The 18,577-nt window shown below is 44.8% G+C and overlaps 1 long non-coding RNA gene across 4 annotated transcripts in view; it reads left to right on the top strand.

Moving 5' to 3' along the window:
- LOC102157493 (uncharacterized) overlaps positions 1–18,577 on the top strand; it is a 978,951-nt gene that overhangs the window by 762,229 nt on the left and 198,145 nt on the right. For all 4 annotated transcript variants that reach the window (XR_014840336.1, XR_014840342.1, XR_014840343.1 and 1 more), the window contains one exon: positions 15,179–15,357. This is a non-coding gene — a long non-coding RNA (uncharacterized LOC102157493). The remainder of the gene's footprint in view (positions 1–15,178; positions 15,358–18,577) is intronic.

The following is an 18,577-nucleotide window of genomic DNA, read 5'->3' as shown; positions in this document are numbered from 1 at the left end:
AGGGTTGTTAAGAGTGGGTCAAGCTCAGCCTGTTTGTCTGAATAGTTTTATTGGAACCCAGCCAGGCTCACCTATTTACATATTGCCTACGGTTATTTTTATGCTGCAGGAGCAGGGCACCGTAGCTGGGACAGAGTACCTGAAACCTGAAAGAGTTACAATTTGGCCCTTTAGGGAAACAGTTTGCTAGCTCCTGGTTTCAGTGAGGTAACAAATGTAAACCTTTTAATAGAGTCTGGGACATAGCTGCGGTCATGAAATATTGTTGGTATGAAATGGGATAAAGAGAAATAACTGCTTCTCACTTTTGGAAGAGAGGGGTTGTTGTCTAAACAGGTCCAGGCGGGGGCTGTGGCTCAAAGGCACCACAGGCGTGAACAGAGGAGCCATAGGCGCCGAAGGGAAACCCAGCTGCGTTGACACAGCTGGGCGTCCGCATCAAACACAGAGGAAGAGGGATGCGGAAACCGCGTCTCCCAGGGAGAGAGATCAGGGCAAGAGGGACTCAAAACCATGACCCTGAGTCTGGAGGTGGGAGTTAGCAGGTGTTTCAGGGAGTATTTGCTTCGAGGGAGAGCTCTTGGCAGAGGAGGAGTTAAGCCATTACACAAGGAGCATTTTTAGGGAACTGCAGGGAAAGAGAGAAAAAGGGGCTCTCCCCAATGGATGGAGAGCCTGTGTGTTGTGTGAGCTACTCCAGGTGCCCTGGAAAGCTCTGGCTCCGCGGGAAGCCTTCAAATATCTTCCACTGGCCACTCTCCCTTTATACTCACATATAATTTTATCTCTTCCAGTCCACAACAATTTATCTTTTTAATACCCTCTGTTAGTAAAGCTGGGCTCGGCCCAGTCAGGCGTTTCCAGTGCTGCCTTCAAAATTTCAGTGGCTCACTCAACAAACCTTTTAACAGGAAAAAGAAAATGGAGGGGAAAAAAAAAAAAAAAAAGACAAATGTTTAAGTAGGCTGGCTGCCAGGCAAAAGGGAGCAGAACAGACAGAACTTCCAAAAACCGTTCTTCAAATAAAATGCAAATAAAAATAGGATCGGGCCAGCCTTCTGAAATGGGCTGAATATTAAATTTTCTCATTGCAGATGCATTCAGTGTTACCAATTTTATACTTCCTGGACTTCAAGTCATTTGGGGATTGAGTGTCCATCAGCTCACGGCACTGAGTCCTAGTCAAGAATCATTACTTTACAACTGGGTTGTCTTAGTAGCGAACTTGCAGAGTTATTGTTTTATTATAAAGACAGACATAAAGATCAAGCATCGTCTATGGCATTGTGCAAAAGGTTTTCACCTCCAAAGCGTTCTTTAATCCTCAGAACAAGTTTTTCAGGGGTTAGAGCAGAGAAGTGAGCATCATTAGGTGATCCAGCTGGGTCATAGAGCCTACGGCAGAGGCACGATTTGAACCTAGTCTGTAGGATTCTGACGGCACTGTCTTTTTAAGTTCACAAAACCACTTCGTAAAAGATGGCATCCAGAGTCGCCCCAAACATAGCGAGGCCAGTGGGATCAGGGGCCATACCTGGCCACACTTGGCACAGGAGAGACTCCCAAGAAGGAACGCTTAGTTCTGGGGCATCGTGCCATGTCCCACTGGTCTGTCCACCCACCCTGCCATTCTGAAGGGCAGCCCCCAGGGATTCGGCTGACCACACACTGCTTCTCTGTAAAAATGGCCATTGTCACTGTTTCCAATCAATACCATTGACCTGTGTTCCAGCTTAAGTTGCATCTTCGCCCCCAATGAGATCATAGGATGACATTGTTTCTGGGCAAGGAGTCAAGGAGGACACTTATTTTAACTTTCCTGTCCTTAGCAGAGACTTCCAAAATCAGTCTCCCCTCAGGGATGCTTTCCACTCCCTAAGATTTGATAGTGTTCATTTCTTTTCCATCTGTTTTTCCAGAAGTCAAACTTCTAGCATGCAGAAAACATCCTGACAGTGATCCATAACCACGTCCAAAGTTTCCTGTGCACATTCGCCCAAAGTGGAACTCCTCGCAAACATTATTGGGCTTGACTTCTCTGCTTTCAGTAGGACCCCCAGGGCCTCCCAGGAAAGTTGAATACAGGTGCTCATTTGATTCGGTACTGCAAAGTTGGATGAGAACAGTCTAGGTCTGTACCCTTAGAAAGAGGAGCATCTGTATGTGGGGAATTGGGACCTGAATGTCACCTCCTTCTTGGGACAATTTCGTTCCGTGAATCTGTCTTTCGAGAGCGCCGTGATGAATCTTCTGCCTTCTTTCCCAAGTTCTAGTTCCGGTATGGACACAAGTTCATTGCCTTGGTTTTCTTTTTGTATATAATACAGAAAACAATCCAGTCTTCCTAGAAGGCAGTTCAGGAAGCACCTTCATAACGTGTAGGTTTCTACCATCACCTCCCTCCCAGTTCCTCCTCTTTCTTTTTTTTTTTTTTTAACTTTTTTTGTTTTGTTTTGTTTTGTTTTTGTTTGTTTGTTTGTTTTGTCTTTTTGCTATTTCTTGGGCCGCTCCCGTGGCATATGGAGGTTCCCAGGCTAGGGGTCTAATTGGAGCTGTAGCTGCCAGCCTACACCAGAGCCACAGCAACGTGGGATCCAAGCCGCGTGTGCAACCTACACTACAGCTCACGGCAATGCTGGATCCTTAACCCACTGAGCAAGGGCAGGGATCGAACCCGCAACCTCATGGTTCGGATTCGTTAACCACTGCGCCACGATGGGATCTCCCCTCCTCTTTCTTGTTCGTAGCCGTGTGAACTGTGATCACATGGTGACAACTTTATTCTCTCTCCCACTGTCCCTTGACATTTTATTTCGCTAGGGAACCTTATTACCCTCTGTAGATTCTCCTAGCTGGCAAGCCCTTGTTTTCTCTGCTTGCTCTTAGACAATAAAATATCTCAAAGTTACAAACACAGATTGATTCGAAGACTAGAATGTTTAAAGAGAGACTCTGAACTTGACTGGAAGCCTATGGTATGAGAGATGGCAGAAGGGTCACTTTTCTCAAATTTCCCTTCTTACTGCTCCCCCCCACCCCGTATCCCCTTGAACACCCTGCCGCAGCCTGCTCCTGCCCTCACAGCATCAGCCTCGAGGGGCTGCCATGTGCAGGAAGGGGCAGAAAATGAGTTCCTTGAATGGATTCTGAAGTTATCTGGCCTTTGGCTCTCTGGGTCTGTTGAGGCATGTAAAGCTGTTGCTTTCTCCTCTGGGGTACACTTGGAGACTCTGCGACTTCCTTGACCTGGGGACCAGGGTGGATGTATTTATTCTAGGTTGTGACTTACAACCTTTCTTCAGCCCCTGGGCATCCAGCTGTGGTCCTCTGGCTTCTCTGCTGGAACTCCTTGCCCCTCTGGGTAGCCTGATTGGAAAGCACTCAAGATGACCCCCCGGCTGCTTGTCACCTAAGCTTGCTCTGTGGGAACGGTTGCACTCCCTGACCCTCTGCAGACCTTGTGCTGGGCCGTCCCAGGCTCCACCACCAAGGCAGGTGGTCAGCCCTCCCAGCATCCTCCACCTGGGGTGCCCTGGGTCAGGCGTCTGAAGCCGTTCACAACTCACTTTCCCATTCTCAGGCATCAGGCCCCCGTGTCTCCGGAAAGCAGGGACTCATTTGGAAGCTCCGAAGGGCTCTTTGAAGCCCCCTTTCCCGCCCCTCCTCTGAAGAGGCGACTCTGTATAACAGCTGTCCTTCATAAGGATATCTTTCCTGAGGATTCCCCATCACACCTCACTCTGCCCCTTCGGGTACCCGGATCCACTCAACCAGAGAACAGGTTCTCCTTGTTTCCTCTGGAACAGCTGCATCTGCAGATTGATTCTCCTCATTTCGAAGGAAAGCTACCAATTGTCACAAAGTGGAAACAGAGGCAGGCAGTATCACTCTACCCTCTCCAGACGCCACACCCTCTGGGAAAGAGTCCATAAAATAAAATTCTAAGCTCCATCCCCAGCCAGACCGCTCCCCATCAATTTACTTTGCCATCAGTCCTGCAAGCTGCCCACCCCATGAATCGGGAAGTTCCTGCCTTCAGTGGAGAGCCTGCCTGCTTGCCCCTCCTCGAGGCCAACCATATAATGGAAATGAAAGCAGAATGCAGATGTAGGAATAGGTCTAAACGGCCCACAGATGGGAAAGCCCCAGAAGCAGCCAGCCACAGGAAGGAGAAGGACATTCCTGAGAGATAAATGCTGCAGGTGGAGGGGTCTATCGTGAGAGCCCAACCTGATCCCCAGGGCCGAGGGTACCAGGGAAAGAAGAGCTGCGGGGTGACAGGAAACCCTGTGTCTCTAACCGTCATGGCAGCTCCGCTATGGCCCCACCTGTGCCCTCTCTCCTCCCTCCACGTCAAAATAAGTCAACAGTAAGCAAAGGGGATCTTTCCTCTGCAAGCCGATGAGGAAGATCACGATCATCAGAGATCTGGGGGCAGGTGGAGGTAAAAAGACAGGCAGTGTTGTCACAGTCAGAAAATTCAGAGTTTAGGCGCAGACTGGCACTCCCTGGTAGATGGCCTGAGTAGGAGTAGCGAGCCAGCCAGAGGAACAGGCTGCAGCAGGAATTCCTTATGAGATGGACAACCGTCCCCGCCCCCTCTGCTGTTGTCCTGAAAGACACAGGGGGGCATGTGGTGAGGCCATACAGCTGACAAGTGAGGGCTATTGTTCCAGCAACTCGGGGACAAACATTGAAAATGACCTTAATTAGCATCTAGAAGCTTGTAGGGACGAGCAGAATAAACACATCCTAACCTCGACATAACATCTACAAATGCACTATTCACTGGATGAGAATTATGCATGCACAGTATTAAGCAAGGGAGCAGGATGGTCGAGAGGGGTTGCCGGCCCAGCTATTCAGCAGTTGATGATCTCATGCCATGGTTCTCAAAGCAGACGTGACGTCCGGGGGACTTTGAAAGGATGCATGTGTCCCGGGCGCACACCTGGAGTTCTGAGTCCATGGTGCAGGATGAGTCCTGGGCAGATTGAGATTAGAAAAAGCTATGCCAGTGAGGCTGATTCACACTCCTGGTTGAGAGCTGCTAAATTAAGTCTTGGACAGGTTTACATTTCTTTTCTACTTCTTCTGTCTGCTTCTGTTTCACCTGTGACCATTTAAAAAAAATGTTAACACCTCAAGAAGAGTAGGCCAGGGAAACAGAAAAGCAGCCAACCCTAGCCGATGCTAGATTTTTGTCGGTGGTTCATGTAAGATTTCGGCGGCTGAAGAGGATGAAACTAGGGATTCAAGACCCGTGTATTGTGACTACATTTTCATAGTCCATTTACCAAATATAACCAAAACTCACTCCGCAGAAGGATAATGATTTAAAAAAAATTAAAAAGCATTGAAACCAAATAGTCGTGCTATTTGGAAATGTCAGTTGGTGGATAATGAGTGGCTGCGTGATTGTTTGAGAAAGAAAAGGAGATACACACTTTTCCCTCCTCCATCACATTTGCAGAAGTAGATATATTCTAAGTTGTCTGGAATTGGGAGGGGGCAACAAGACGTGCATCTTATTCCAGAAGAGTGTGTATTTTACTTTTATTAGGAGGCGTGTTCCATAGGGGTCTGGTAGGTATAACTACCTTCTAGTACTTGACAAATTTGTCCCATGCTGATCATCCGCCTGGTTGGTCTAGTCACTGATGAACGTGAGATGTGGTCTCCAACTATTATTTTTGACTGTCTATCCTCCCCTCAATTCTGAAAGATATGGCCCTGTATATTCGAGGACTCTGTTGTTCGAGGTGTTATTGTCTATGACTTCCATAACAAAATATCACAGCCCAGGTGGCTTAAACAACACAAGTATATTTTATTTGGGAATCAGTACTGGTGGCTTCTAAAGGACATGAGGGATGGATATGTGTCAGCCTTTCCCTTTGGCCTTGTGAATAAATGTATTTTCCTGCATCTTCAAAAAAAAAAAAAAAAGACTTGCATTTTGTGTTTGTACAAACGCAAAGCTGGAACGGTGAGCCCCCTTGGAGAAGCAAGCCTAAACTGGGATTATTACCAGTAGAACATCTGCCCAAGTTGGAAGGGCATCTCCACCACAGAGGCTGACATCCTCTAGCACTTGGGTCTAGACACCATGGAAACCCGTGCCACACAGAGTGACAAGGGCCAGCTGCTTGGTGTCACCTGGGACCGTGCCAGCCAGCCTATCCTGTGGTTCTGAAGAACATCCTCCTTCTAGAAGTCAGTGTGCTGAAATTTGATATTTATGTGGAATGGCAATCTGATTCTATTTACTCAGGCTATTCAAATCCGGGAGAAAGCAGATCTCCTACAGAAACCAAATGTTTGGCTCCATGAAGACCTGAGAAACAGGCAGACCATAAAGACAAATTGGAAGCAACGTCTTCTGGAGTCAGACAGACCGTGAATCATTTCCTTAACACCTGGCTGAGTTATTCAACCAGGAGTCTCAGCTTCCCTCATGAAGAAACAAGGACTGTTCACGAAAATTCCATGTGTTCTCTGAGGCTCTGAGCCCTTGATAGGGTTCTGCTAGCCCCATCCCACACCCTTTTGATACCAGGCACAGCCAGGTGACATGTTTGGCCAATGACAGATACACAAGAGAGCCATGCCACTTTCCAGTTGGGAGTTAACCAGCTTGAAAGTCATCCTGCTTTTTCCTCTGTCCTCTGGGACTGGCAACAGCACCTGCTCTGTTACTTGGATCCTGAAGCAAGAACACTTGGGAGGAAAGCTGCCAGCTGAACAACCATCAGACATGTAGGGGGAGTGAGTGAGAACTGTTAAAACCCTCAAAGATTGGAGGCATGTTTGTTATTACAGCCTCACCTAGCTGATCCTGACTGATACAAGAGTCAGTTCATTTTCAGGGTGTAGGGAAATGAAGCAGTCTACAAAGCTCCAGGCATGATGTCAGCATATAGTAGGTAATGAATTTATTCAATCTAAAAATGTATGTTAAGGAGTTCCCATTGTGGCTAAGTAGGTTAAGAACCCAATACAGTGTCCATGAGGATGTGAGTTCAATCCCTGGCCTCACTCAGTGGGTTAAGGATCCAATGTTGTTTGGAGCTGCAGTGTAGGTCACAGATGCAGCTTGGATCCTCTGCTGCTGTGGCTGTGGTGTAGGCCAGTGGCTATAGCTCCCATTCAACTCCTAGCCTGGGAACTTCCTATGCTGCAGGTGTGGCCATAAAAAAAAAAAAAAAATGTATGTTACTCTGTACCAGATGCTGGAGACACATTGATGTATAAAACAAAAGTGGCCTCTGCTCTTTTCTGCCTACTGTCTAGAGATGATTCATAACCGGAATACATTGTCACTGTTTCACATTCATAATGGGCTCTATTTGCATAAATGCTGGAGCAGGGAGTTGATCTACGGAGGAGGCTCTAAGAAGACATCAAAATGCACCGTGGCTGCCACATCCATTCTCAAGAGCGAAAAATCACGTTGTGTACAGGGCACAATATTTTTGTGGGGAATTGTGTAAACATTGTACTTTGCAAAAGGATAGCAACAAAAGCTGCTAGTTATTTTGCACTCACTACACTCCAAACCCTGCGCTGAATGTCTTCCACACATTATCTCATTTAATAGAATCCCCACAAGCATGCTATGAGACCGGGGTTAGAATACTGCGTATTTGTTTATGAGAAAATTGAGGTTTAGACACTACATGACTGACCCAAGGGTACAGAATGGATAAAGGACAGAGGCTGAATTTGAATCCAAATTTGACACAGACAATAAAACAAAAGTACAAGTCACAGGCCTATCATATGCCTTCAACCAGAAATGAAGAGTTAGACTACCCCTTTTTTTCTATAGCGTCAACACTTTACAAATAGGCTTGGAATTCAGCAACTGGCTTGTTTGCAAAAAGTTTATCACCTAGAGGTTGCATTCATTTGGCTGGGTGTATTTTTTGTTACTCCCCCCCCCCTTATTTTTTTTTCCCCTTTTGCGGGGGCAGGAGGAGGGGGCACGCCCTTGGCATGCTCAAGATCCCAGGCCAGAGGTCAAACCCGTGCCAGAGCAGCCACTCCGCCTGCTTCAGTGACAGAGCTGGATCCTTAACCCGCTGTGCCTCCAGGGACCTCCTAGTTACTGTTTTGTTGTCGTTGGAACCCTCGCCATCAGTCTTGGCAAACTGGTCTCTGCACAAAGGCAGAAAATGGATAGATGGGGGTGCTCTGCTTGTCAGTCTTAAGGGGTAAGTTTCACCCTGATAAAATCCCCCGAGACTGCTTGCTTAGGGCCACAGTGGGGAAGGCACCTCTCTCAAGCGCTGAAATAGTTCAACAAAGGCTGTCACCGCTTTCCCACCCCCACCCCCCAAGTGCCTGGAATGTCCCCACCCAAGAGCCCAGAGCAGGCTGGATGCCCAAGAAATGATCCCGATGCTGAAAGATGCTCCTGATCCTATTTGGCCCGTGGATGATGCCGGGCAAGCGCTGTCAGCACCTGCCTCCTTGAGATCCCAGTGTCATCTGCCCTAGGTGATTTCATTCTGGGAGAAAGACAGCCACCAGCAGGGTTCTAGAAACATTCTTTTCTTTCCTCGTTTGACTGACAGGAGTGAGGTGACAGGAACAGTGGGCTTTCACATAAAATGATGCCTCTGCCTCCGTGTTATTCCAACAGTGGAGCTGGGAGTGCTACCCTCACAATAACTCATCATGTCCAAAACAGAGCTCATTATCTCTCCCTGCAAGCTGCCTCCTCTTCCCTCCCCGGCGTCCCCGCTCTTGGTTAATAGCATCACCATACACTGAGTCTCCCAGCTGGAGAGCTAATAAGTAGGCAGGAAGGAGAGGAAAGGCCTTGGGATGCAGAATTAGAGGAGCAGGATTTAATCGGCATCTTCACAATGGAGGGACTCTGGGCAATTTACCTAACCTCTCAGAGCTTCAATTTCCTCTCCTGTGGGAGTTTGAAGATTATAATAACAATAATCTGGCTGTATAGGATTTCCCCTCTGTCCAGCCTTGCTTCAGGGTTTCGTTTTGTTTTTTTCCTCCCCTGCCTAAACTGGTGATTTCTTTAACTGTAGTGGCCAAGCTTGCTTTGCCGGGTCTGAGCCCTCTGGCCCCCTCAAGGGCTGTCAGTCTGGGGCACTTCAGAGGGACTAGCTTGTAAATCCAGCCCCTCCCTCCAATCCCTCAAGTCCTTTCACCCCATTGTAGCCATACGGGTTCTACTTTTAATAAATGCATTGATTTTCTGATTATAGAGATAAAATACACTTTTGTTGAAAGTGAAACTATAGGAAAGTCTAAACGCATAAAAGCATCATGTCAGACTTGAAAGAGAGCAGGAGCTAAGGTTGCTGTGAGCTGTGGTATAGGTCACCGCTGCAGCTCAGATTCGACTCTTAGCCTGGGAACTTCCATATGCTGCAGGTGTGGCCCTAAACAGCAACAAAAAATCGAAGAGAACCACAGATGTTATTTTGTTAGAGTCCCTTCCCGTATGTGCTTATGACCACTTAAAAAAAACTAACAACCCTGAGGCAGGTACATTCTACTTGCAGGAAGCAGGCTGTCAGTGAGCAGAGTGGGGAAGAGAGATGCTGACTGGAGCACCTTTCCGTTGGCTGTGGAGAGACAGGACCTGCTCCAGAAAGTCCTGAGCAAACTCATGGGACAGCAGGGAGAGTTCAGTCTTCATGACCTTGCATTAAATAATCATTTCTTATATATGACACCAAAAAAAAAAGCAACTGAAGGAAAAATAGATAACTGGATTTCATCCAAATGAAAAAAATATTTGTGCTTCCATATTTGTGCTATGGCATAGGCTGGCAGCGGCAGCTCTGATTCAACCCCTAGCTTGAATTTCTATATGTCAGGGGTGTGGCCCTAAAAAGACCAAAAAAAGAAAAGAGAGAGAGAAAATGAAAAAGCAACATACAAATGGGAAAAAAGAAGGACAATGAGCCCAAGATATGATACTTAGCAGCATCATCATCAGGGAAATGCAAATCAAAACCACAATGAGATGGCATTTCACAGCCACTAAGATGGCTATGAAAGAGATAAATAATAACAAGTGTTGGTGACGATAGGGAGAAGTTGGAACTCCTGTGCATTGCAGGTGGGCATGTGAATTGGTATGACCGCTTGTGGAAAGCAGTTAGGTAGTCCCTTAAAACAGTAAATGTAGAATCACTATATGACCCAGAAATTCCACTCATAGGCATACATATCCAAGAGAAATGAAAACCTATGTCCACACAATAACTTGTACATGAATGTCCAAAGCAGCATAGTTCGGGATAGCTAAAAGTGGAACAACTCAGATGCCCATCATCTGTTGAATGGAGAAACAAAACGTGGGGTATCCATACAATGGAACACTACAGAGCATAAAGAAGTACTGATACATGTTACAGCATGGATACATCTTGGAAACATTTGCGAAAGAAGCCATCACAATGCACCACATACCATACCATTTCATTCATGGGAAATGTCTAGAATAGGCAACTCTATGTGGACAAAATAAACATTAGTTGTTGCCTAGCGCTGGGGAGAGGATGGGGAAAACGGGCAGCGACTGTGAATGGGCACGAAGTTCTCCTTTGCAATGAAAAAATGGTCTAAAATTGTGGTAATAGTTGCATAACTCTTTTTTATTTTTATTTAATTTTTTTTTCCCTTTTTAGGGCTACACCCATGGCAAATGGAAGTTCCCAGGCCAGGGGTCGAATAGCAGCTGCAGCTTCCTGCCTACAACACAGTCCACAGCCACGCAGGTTCCAAGCCATGTCTGTGACCTACACCACAGCTCATGGCATCGCTGGATCCTTAACCTAATGAGCAAGGGCAGGGATCGATCCCGCATCCTCATGGATACTAGTCGGGTTTACCACTGAGCCATGACGGGAACTCCTGCACAACTCTGTACTTCAAGCTATTGAATTGTACAAATAAATGGGTGAATTGCAGGGTATGTGAATTGTAACTCTGTAAAACTGTTAGAGGAAAAAAAAAAAAAGAAAACTATTTTAAAGGGTGTAAGAACTTAGAGAATATAAATCCCATAGGGTCTTGTTAAAGAAACTCTAGATGATCAACTTCAGCCAACCAAGAAATGAACAGCAGCGCTATGGTAAACAGACTGGCTGTAAACACTGAATCAATCCAACTGTGCGACCAAGCTAAAAAAAAAAAAATGTAGTTTCAAAAATGTGTTTTAAGTATTACAGATTATCATACAGTAGATAAAATAGGAATCTCTTGGTTCGTTCTCATGTAAATACACAAAAGGAGAAGGAAAACTCTACCTTATAGTAAAATTCAAACTAATAAGTATAAAAGGATGATGGAAACAGAAAATCACCATTTGGCAGCCAGCAGAGTGGTCTTTGAATGTGGGGGACCGATGGTCACTGATTCAGACAGGTGTTGGTTCAAGATGCTAAGGGAGGTAGTTGGATGACATACACTGAGATCATTGGCGTGGTCTCAGAGTATACCCTCACAAGGTAATAACCATTTACAAAGGGGACCGTGATGTCGTTATGGCCGTGACACTGGCATATACCAGTCTGACCCGGTGATCACATACCAGTGGTGGGTAATACAAAATCGTGCACACCTAATGCAATGTGCTGAGAAGAACACATCCCAGCGTTTCTGGGATGTCCCCACCAGGAATGCACAATCTGGATCTGTCCCCCTGGGGGAAGGTCAGATAGACCCACACCGAGGGTCACCTGACAGCTTGTAAAGATGGCACTCTTTAAAATTCTTGAGGATATGGGACACAGGAACGATAAGGATGTGTTCCAGGTTGGAGGGGACTAGCAGACATGACCGTGAGATACAGTGCATGTTCCTAGATGGCGCCCTGGATCATAAAGGGAAAAAAGAGCGTTGAGACAGCTGGCAAATTTTGAATGGCATCTTTGGATTGGAAAGTAATATTGTGAAAATGTTGACTTTTTGATTTGGAAGCTTGTGTGGTGGTTCTGTAGGAGATTATCTTTGTTTTAGAGAATACATACTAGAGTCTTTAGAATACGTGAAGGGATATCATGTCTACATCTTGCTCGCAGTTAATGCAGGAAAAGAATAGTGTTGTGTTGGGGTGTGGATGTGTGTGTGGGGAGTGTGTTCACTGGGAGTGGGGGGAGGGCAATATGGAACAATGCAACAATGCCATGAAAAGTGGGGAATGGGGTGAAGGGGATATGGGAGTTCTTTGACCTGTACTTTGAACTGTAACTGTTCTGAAGTTTGTAATTACTGCAAAAAGTTGATTTTTAAAAAGCAGACTATAGGAGCTCCTGCTGTGGAGCAACAGGATCAGCAGCATCTTGAGAGCGCTGGGATGCAGCTTTGACCCGGCCCGACACAGTGGGTTAAGGATCCGGCGTTGTTGCAGCTGCGACTTAGGTTTCAACTGTCTCAAATCTGATCCCTGGTGCAGGAGCTCCGTATGCCGTGGGGTGGCCAAAAATGAAAAAATACATACATAAAAAGCAGAATATAAATATTGCAAACTCTGAAAATATAAACATGATGCAATCATCAAATATCAAAATGTTGGAGTTCCCGTCATGGCACAGCAGAAATGAATCTGACTAGGCACCATGAGATTGAGGGTTCAATCCCTGGTCTCACTCATGGCTAAGGATCTAGCTTTGCTGTGGGCTGTGGTGTAGGTCACAGACATGGCTCAGATCTGATGTTGCTCTGGCTGTGGTGTAGGCTGGCAGCTGTAGCTCTGATTGGACCCCTAGCCTGGGAACCTCCATATGCCCTGGGTGCGACCCTGAAAAGCAAAAAAACAAAACCCAAAAAGAACCAAAGAACAAAACCAAAATGTCATTGGCTCTAAGTCTCAGAACGTGCTTTCCTTCTTCCTGGGATTCTCTCACTCCACATTTTAAAGTGATGGATACTCTTGGGTCATTCACGGCTCTGCCAGACATCCTCAGGAGGAGATAGTTCGGACCACCCTGACCTCTGTTTCCTTTGAGGCACTCATCCCCAGCTGGTGTCATACCAGATTATTTGAATATCTACCACTTGGTCTGCTGGGCTCATTTTCTGCTCTGGCTCTGTTTTCTTTGTGACCCAAGTTGCTACTAGGAACGTGCACTCCCTTTTGTAGTCTTCTCATCTCTACCACCCTTTGGCACCTAGAAAAGTGTCTGGCACCTAATAGATGCTCATTAAATACCTTTTATTATTGAAAAACTGGAGCCAGGAAGGAGAGAAAGCAGAGCAGGAAGTATTCTGACTTTATAGCCAGCGGGAACAACAGATAAAATTTAGAGGGAAAACTGTGGTTTGTGTCATCTGTAGCCATTTGTGTAAGACAGAGTCTAAGAAACAGGTGGGGAGGGAATAGGCTCCGTAAACATTGACTGCAAAGGTTTAGTACATCTCTATCCTTGTGGACTATGAAAGAATGGGGCACTCCTAGTCCTCCCCCCCCAACACACACCCTTTAGTATCAAAGAGAATGTCTAGCTAGAGTCATATGGCCTGGGTTCAACCCCCAGCTTAGCCTTTTCTTAGCTGTGTGATGTTTGGCAAGTTACCTAACCTCTCTCTTCCTTGGTTTTCTCACCTGTAAAATAGCGACAATAGTAGTACCTGTCTCATAAGGATGTTTTGAGTAAATAAAATGTAAAGTGCCTAGAACAGTGCCGGGTCCAGAGTAAGTGGTAGCTATGATGATTGTCCAAAGACTTGGATCTTTTCATTAATATCTTCTAATCAAACCCTTACAAGATCTGTGGCTTCCAAATATTAAATAGACCCCATTCTTTCCTCTAGCCTAGTTCTTCTAACGATGAAATTATTTCAGGATTTGCAAAAAAAATATAAACTACCACTCATTATGTCCTATGACATTGTTCATGCAGAGACTGCCATAGGTCCACTTTCCTTGTTTTCCTGGGCACATAGGGAGGAGCATGTGGCTGAGTTCTGGATGGGATGTGGACAGAGTGAGGCTCACTGCGTACAACTGCACACCTCTTTCTTTTTCTCATGTTTGGCCAACTGAAGAATATCCAGGAGAGAATACTGAGGCTCTAGGGCACGGAGAGTATGAGTCTCAGCATGGCCCCACTCACCAATCCTGGGCTGCAATCTCAGTGAGGAATGGTTCTTTACTGGTTGAGGCCACTGGATTTGGAGGACCTGTGGATTATAGCACTCAACCTAGGCTGGTTGAGGAATGCATTGTGAGCTACTGTGCTGGGCTCCAAGGATACAGCCAGTGAACAGGATAGATGATATCTGGGCTGCCACAGAGATTATATCCCTCCTGTGATGAGACAGGTCATAAACTAATTGATAAATTAAAATGATATGCTAGGTGGTAATCCTTGCTAAAGAAAATGGAAAAAAAAAAAAAAGAAGACACCAGGGCAAAGTTGATGAGGACTCATACAGATAAGAGAGGACCATTTAAATAGTGATGAAACAAGGCATGGAACAGAGTGGGCATATAATTGTATGAGAAAGTTACACTAAGTCAACTCTACACATGAGTAGGTCATCGAGCTCTGAGCTTCCTGACAAGCAAAGGGAGAAACAAAACATGTTGGATTAAGTAGTTTATATTGTGGGAATATATATATATAGATATATATATATACACATATAAGTATGTGTGTGTGTGTACACAAAGAGAGAGAGAGATAAATGTTTTTCCAAGACCAAACTCCAAAAGGAATGTATTTCAATAATCCTTTCAAGGACCTTAAGTCCAGAGACTGGAAAATGCATTAACATTCAGAGTTGTGGTCGAAGAATTACAGATGAGTTGGGTAACTTCTCTGGAGGAGCGCTGGGGGATTATGGTGGAGTTGAGCCCGCTTTGACTAGCCTCTCTCTGCCTCAGTGACCCCCAGTGATTTCCTGCGGTGAAGCTCTTCTGATGCACGGGCTGTTCAGCTCTATTGTGCTGCTTTGACATCTGGAACAAATCCTTTTGTTGTACACCATCAGACTTTAAACAAATAAGAGCTAATGAGTTATCCAGACGCCATGCGTTTGCCCCGGCCAGTAATGACTTTGTTCACTCAAGGGTAATATGGAAGGAACCTGGCAGGAAGAACTCTCCTGGCCCACTCGCACTAGAATTCATTTGCTTTGACATGTATCTGACTTGTCTGATGTTTACAATGTAACATATTTATTTTGCCAGGTCTGCCCTATATATCATCCTGTCCAGAAGCTCTACGCCATAATGGTGTGAAAGAGGCTTTGCTTTGGAGCCAAGCCCAGCTGAGTTTCAATTTTGGATTCTCTGGATCACTACAAGAACGAGCAAGGACATGCCGGGGACCCTCCATGGACCCCAGTTTCCTCACCTGTAAACTGGAGGTAATAACACACACGCCGCATCATGGGGTTACATTAGTGTTTAATACAATGGCTGGCACATAGTAGGAAATCAATAAACACTTGTTCCCACTCTATCTTCAAATCGCTTTAATTAGTTATTTGAGAAATAGTCAATGAATTTTTTTAAATAGGCTGTAACTATGTAAGGTCACCTGGAGGATAGTGGTTTAAATTTAAATTTTAAATTTAAAGCCAATTAATCATTGTCGTGGGGTCTTCCCTCTCCTTGATGCCTCCCTAAGTAGAGGCATCTTTTTCCCTACAGTTAGCAAAACCGAGAAGAGGCTGTTTGGGATAAAATGAGGCACACGCATGCGCCTTCTCAGGCTGGTTCCTGGGTGGAATTAGGCCACTGGATTCAGTTTGAGTGTCCAGTCTCTGGGAACAAGTGGAGTGGGGGAGAGTGAGACCTCCTTCCAGCTCCAGGAGCCCCAGCAGCTAAAAGCCACTGGCACCAGTTTGAAAGGAAGTAAACCAAGGATGAGGCACTTGGAGAAAGAGACAAATGTGGGTGGGACATCAAGACATCATCTCCAGAGGAAATCTGAGCTGGAGATGCCGGAACACTCAGAACTAAGTGGCGTATGGGGGAGAATCAGAGGTAACTGTCCAGGTTGGCAGGGAGGGTTGTGTCAGCACAGGCAGCAGCCCGCAATACAGAGAAATGGCAGCTGTGGCCAGTGCATGATCCCTCCAGACCAGCCACCATGGACAGTGTCTGGAGGACTTATTTTTTAAACCTTTCTCTTAATACATTTTTAAGCATAGATTTTACACGGAAAACTACAAAAATCAAAACCATGTAGCAATGATTTGCAAACACGCAAAACCCCTCTAAACCTGATCCATTATCCAGCATCCAGCTCCCTCATGTCCTCGTCCAACCTCTGTTCCCTTCTTCCGGGAAGTTAATGAATATCTAACATCTTAGTAACTGTCTTGCTTTTCTGTATAGTTTTGCCACTGAAGCCTGCCTACTCAAACATAGTGCGTTTTTGGCCTGTTTCTTGAACTTTATATAAATAGAGTCATACACTGTGTATTTTTTTACCTGGCTTATTTTGCCCAACGCAGTGTCTGTAAGATGCATGCATGTTGTAGCATGTACCAAGGTGTCATTTCTTTGCATGGCCGTGTGGAATTACACTGTATCAATATTCTGGGATGGATTTATTCATTCAAATGTTGATAGACATGGAGAGAGTTTATGGTTTGGGGCCATAACTCAAAATGCAGCTATGAATATTCTTATTTACATCTTTGGTGCAGACAAACACATTTCTATTGGATGAGCATGCATGTGTGTGTGGCCTAGGAGTGGAACCTGTGGTTTAATAGGGTGTGAGTACATGTGTGATGAGTTAATAATGCCCAATTCTTTTTGTTTTTTGTCTTTTTGCCATTTCTAGGGCCGCTCCCGTGGCATATGGAGGTTCCCAGGCTAGGGGTCCAATCGGAGCTGTAGCTGCCAGCCTACGCCAGAGCCACAGCAACTTGGGATCCGAGCCGCGTCTGCAACCTACACCACAGCTCACGGCAACGCCGGATCCTTAACCCACTGAGCAAGGCCAGGGATTGAACCCGCAACCTCATGGTTCCTAGTCGGATTTGTTAACCACTGCGCCATGACGGGAACTCCCCAATTCTTTTTTGAAAGTGGTAAAATGGCAGTGCCATGATTCCTCCATAGTTTTTTGAGAAAAGTCTCCAGGCTCCCTCAAGTCTTCAGGAGAAAAGATTTCCTAATTTATTTTAGCAGCCCTATCAAAGTGTTGGATACCATATACATTCAAAGAGTGATATTGCTGTTGGATCCAAATACAGAACTGCTTCTACTGGGATCAGTTTGGTAGATACATATACCAAAGAAAAGAATCAAATATACAAAAAATAATATAGGTGTACCAAATAATAATAGTATATTTTATGTAATATATATTGAAGCACCAAATACCAAATAATATAATCACTGGCTGTGTGTGTGTGTGTGTGTGTGTGTGTGTGTACATATACATATGTATATAATACATAATCTCTCTATACATAGCGATTTTATATATATATATATACACATAGCTACATATGTATATATATCTGTATATGTGTGTGTGTGTGTATATATATGTAATATTGTCAGACTAGGTCTTTCTTACGTTCTCACTCATGCTGATGAAGTCCCATGGAAGACCCCTAAATATCCCTCTCCCAATCTCCTCACCCATCCAATGTTAGGAAACAACAAAAAATATTTAGCAGCATCTAACAAAGGTTGTTACATGCCCTAAATCCAAAGAAGGCCTCTTTCTGTTCCATTAGCTCTGTAGCTGACTCTCATTCTGTCTTATCTAGCAGTTAAGAAAGTACTCAACTAACAAGACTCCAGATTCAGGAAATTGGAGTTGTTCTTCCATCAGACTTGTTTTGGGCCTGACGAAGTGGGCCCAGGTCTAGGTTAGGTCCTGATAGTGGGGGCAAGTTTTCAAGGTAGCAAAAAACCCCCCCAAAAAACAAAACAAAACAAAACAACCCAGAAAAATAAAAGTTTAGCAATGTAATGAGCACCCAAAAAGAAAACATAAATGAGGCTTTTGGAAGAATTCTGCACATGAAATTTAAGGATAAAAAAAAAAAAATACAAGGACAGGAGGAAAACCTTTTCCGTGAAATAGGTTTATTGGATGCAGTGGAAAAAAATAGAAATTACAAAAAATTAGAACCAAATGGATGCTTGCGACCTAGCGGCAAAAGATAAAACATAAATAAAAAGAAAACATCATATTGGAAAGATATTTGCTACAAATAGGCGATGGACCCTTTCCCAAGAAAAATGAGTCCTCATAAGGAAACATAATATTTTGAATTCAATTTCAGGAGTTTCTGAAATTCTCATAAACTTCTGCTTGAAATGCAAAAAGGTAAAATCCACTTTGGAGAGCAGTTGGGCACTTTCTTAAAAAATTAAACGTACTCCTGCGATATGATCCATAGATATTTATCCAACAGAAATGAAACCATATGTCCACACAAAGCTTTGTATGCACATATTCATAACAGCCTTACTCATAATAGCCAAAAACTCGCATCAACCCAAATGTCCAACAGCAGGTGAACAGACAAACAACCTGTGATTTATCCACATAATGGAATACTACTCAGCAGTAAAAGGGAAGGAACTCTTGAGACCTCTGTCAAGTACAAG

This window comes from Sus scrofa, chromosome 3 (assembly GCF_054392235.1).
Source record: "Sus scrofa isolate SSC_HxYL_T2T_F1_AM1 chromosome 3, Sscrofa_HxYL_maternal_Yorkshire_Landrace_v2.0, whole genome shotgun sequence".
Lineage (NCBI taxonomy): Eukaryota > Metazoa > Chordata > Mammalia > Artiodactyla > Suidae > Sus > Sus scrofa.
This window is presented reverse-complemented; position numbering and strand designations above follow the sequence as displayed.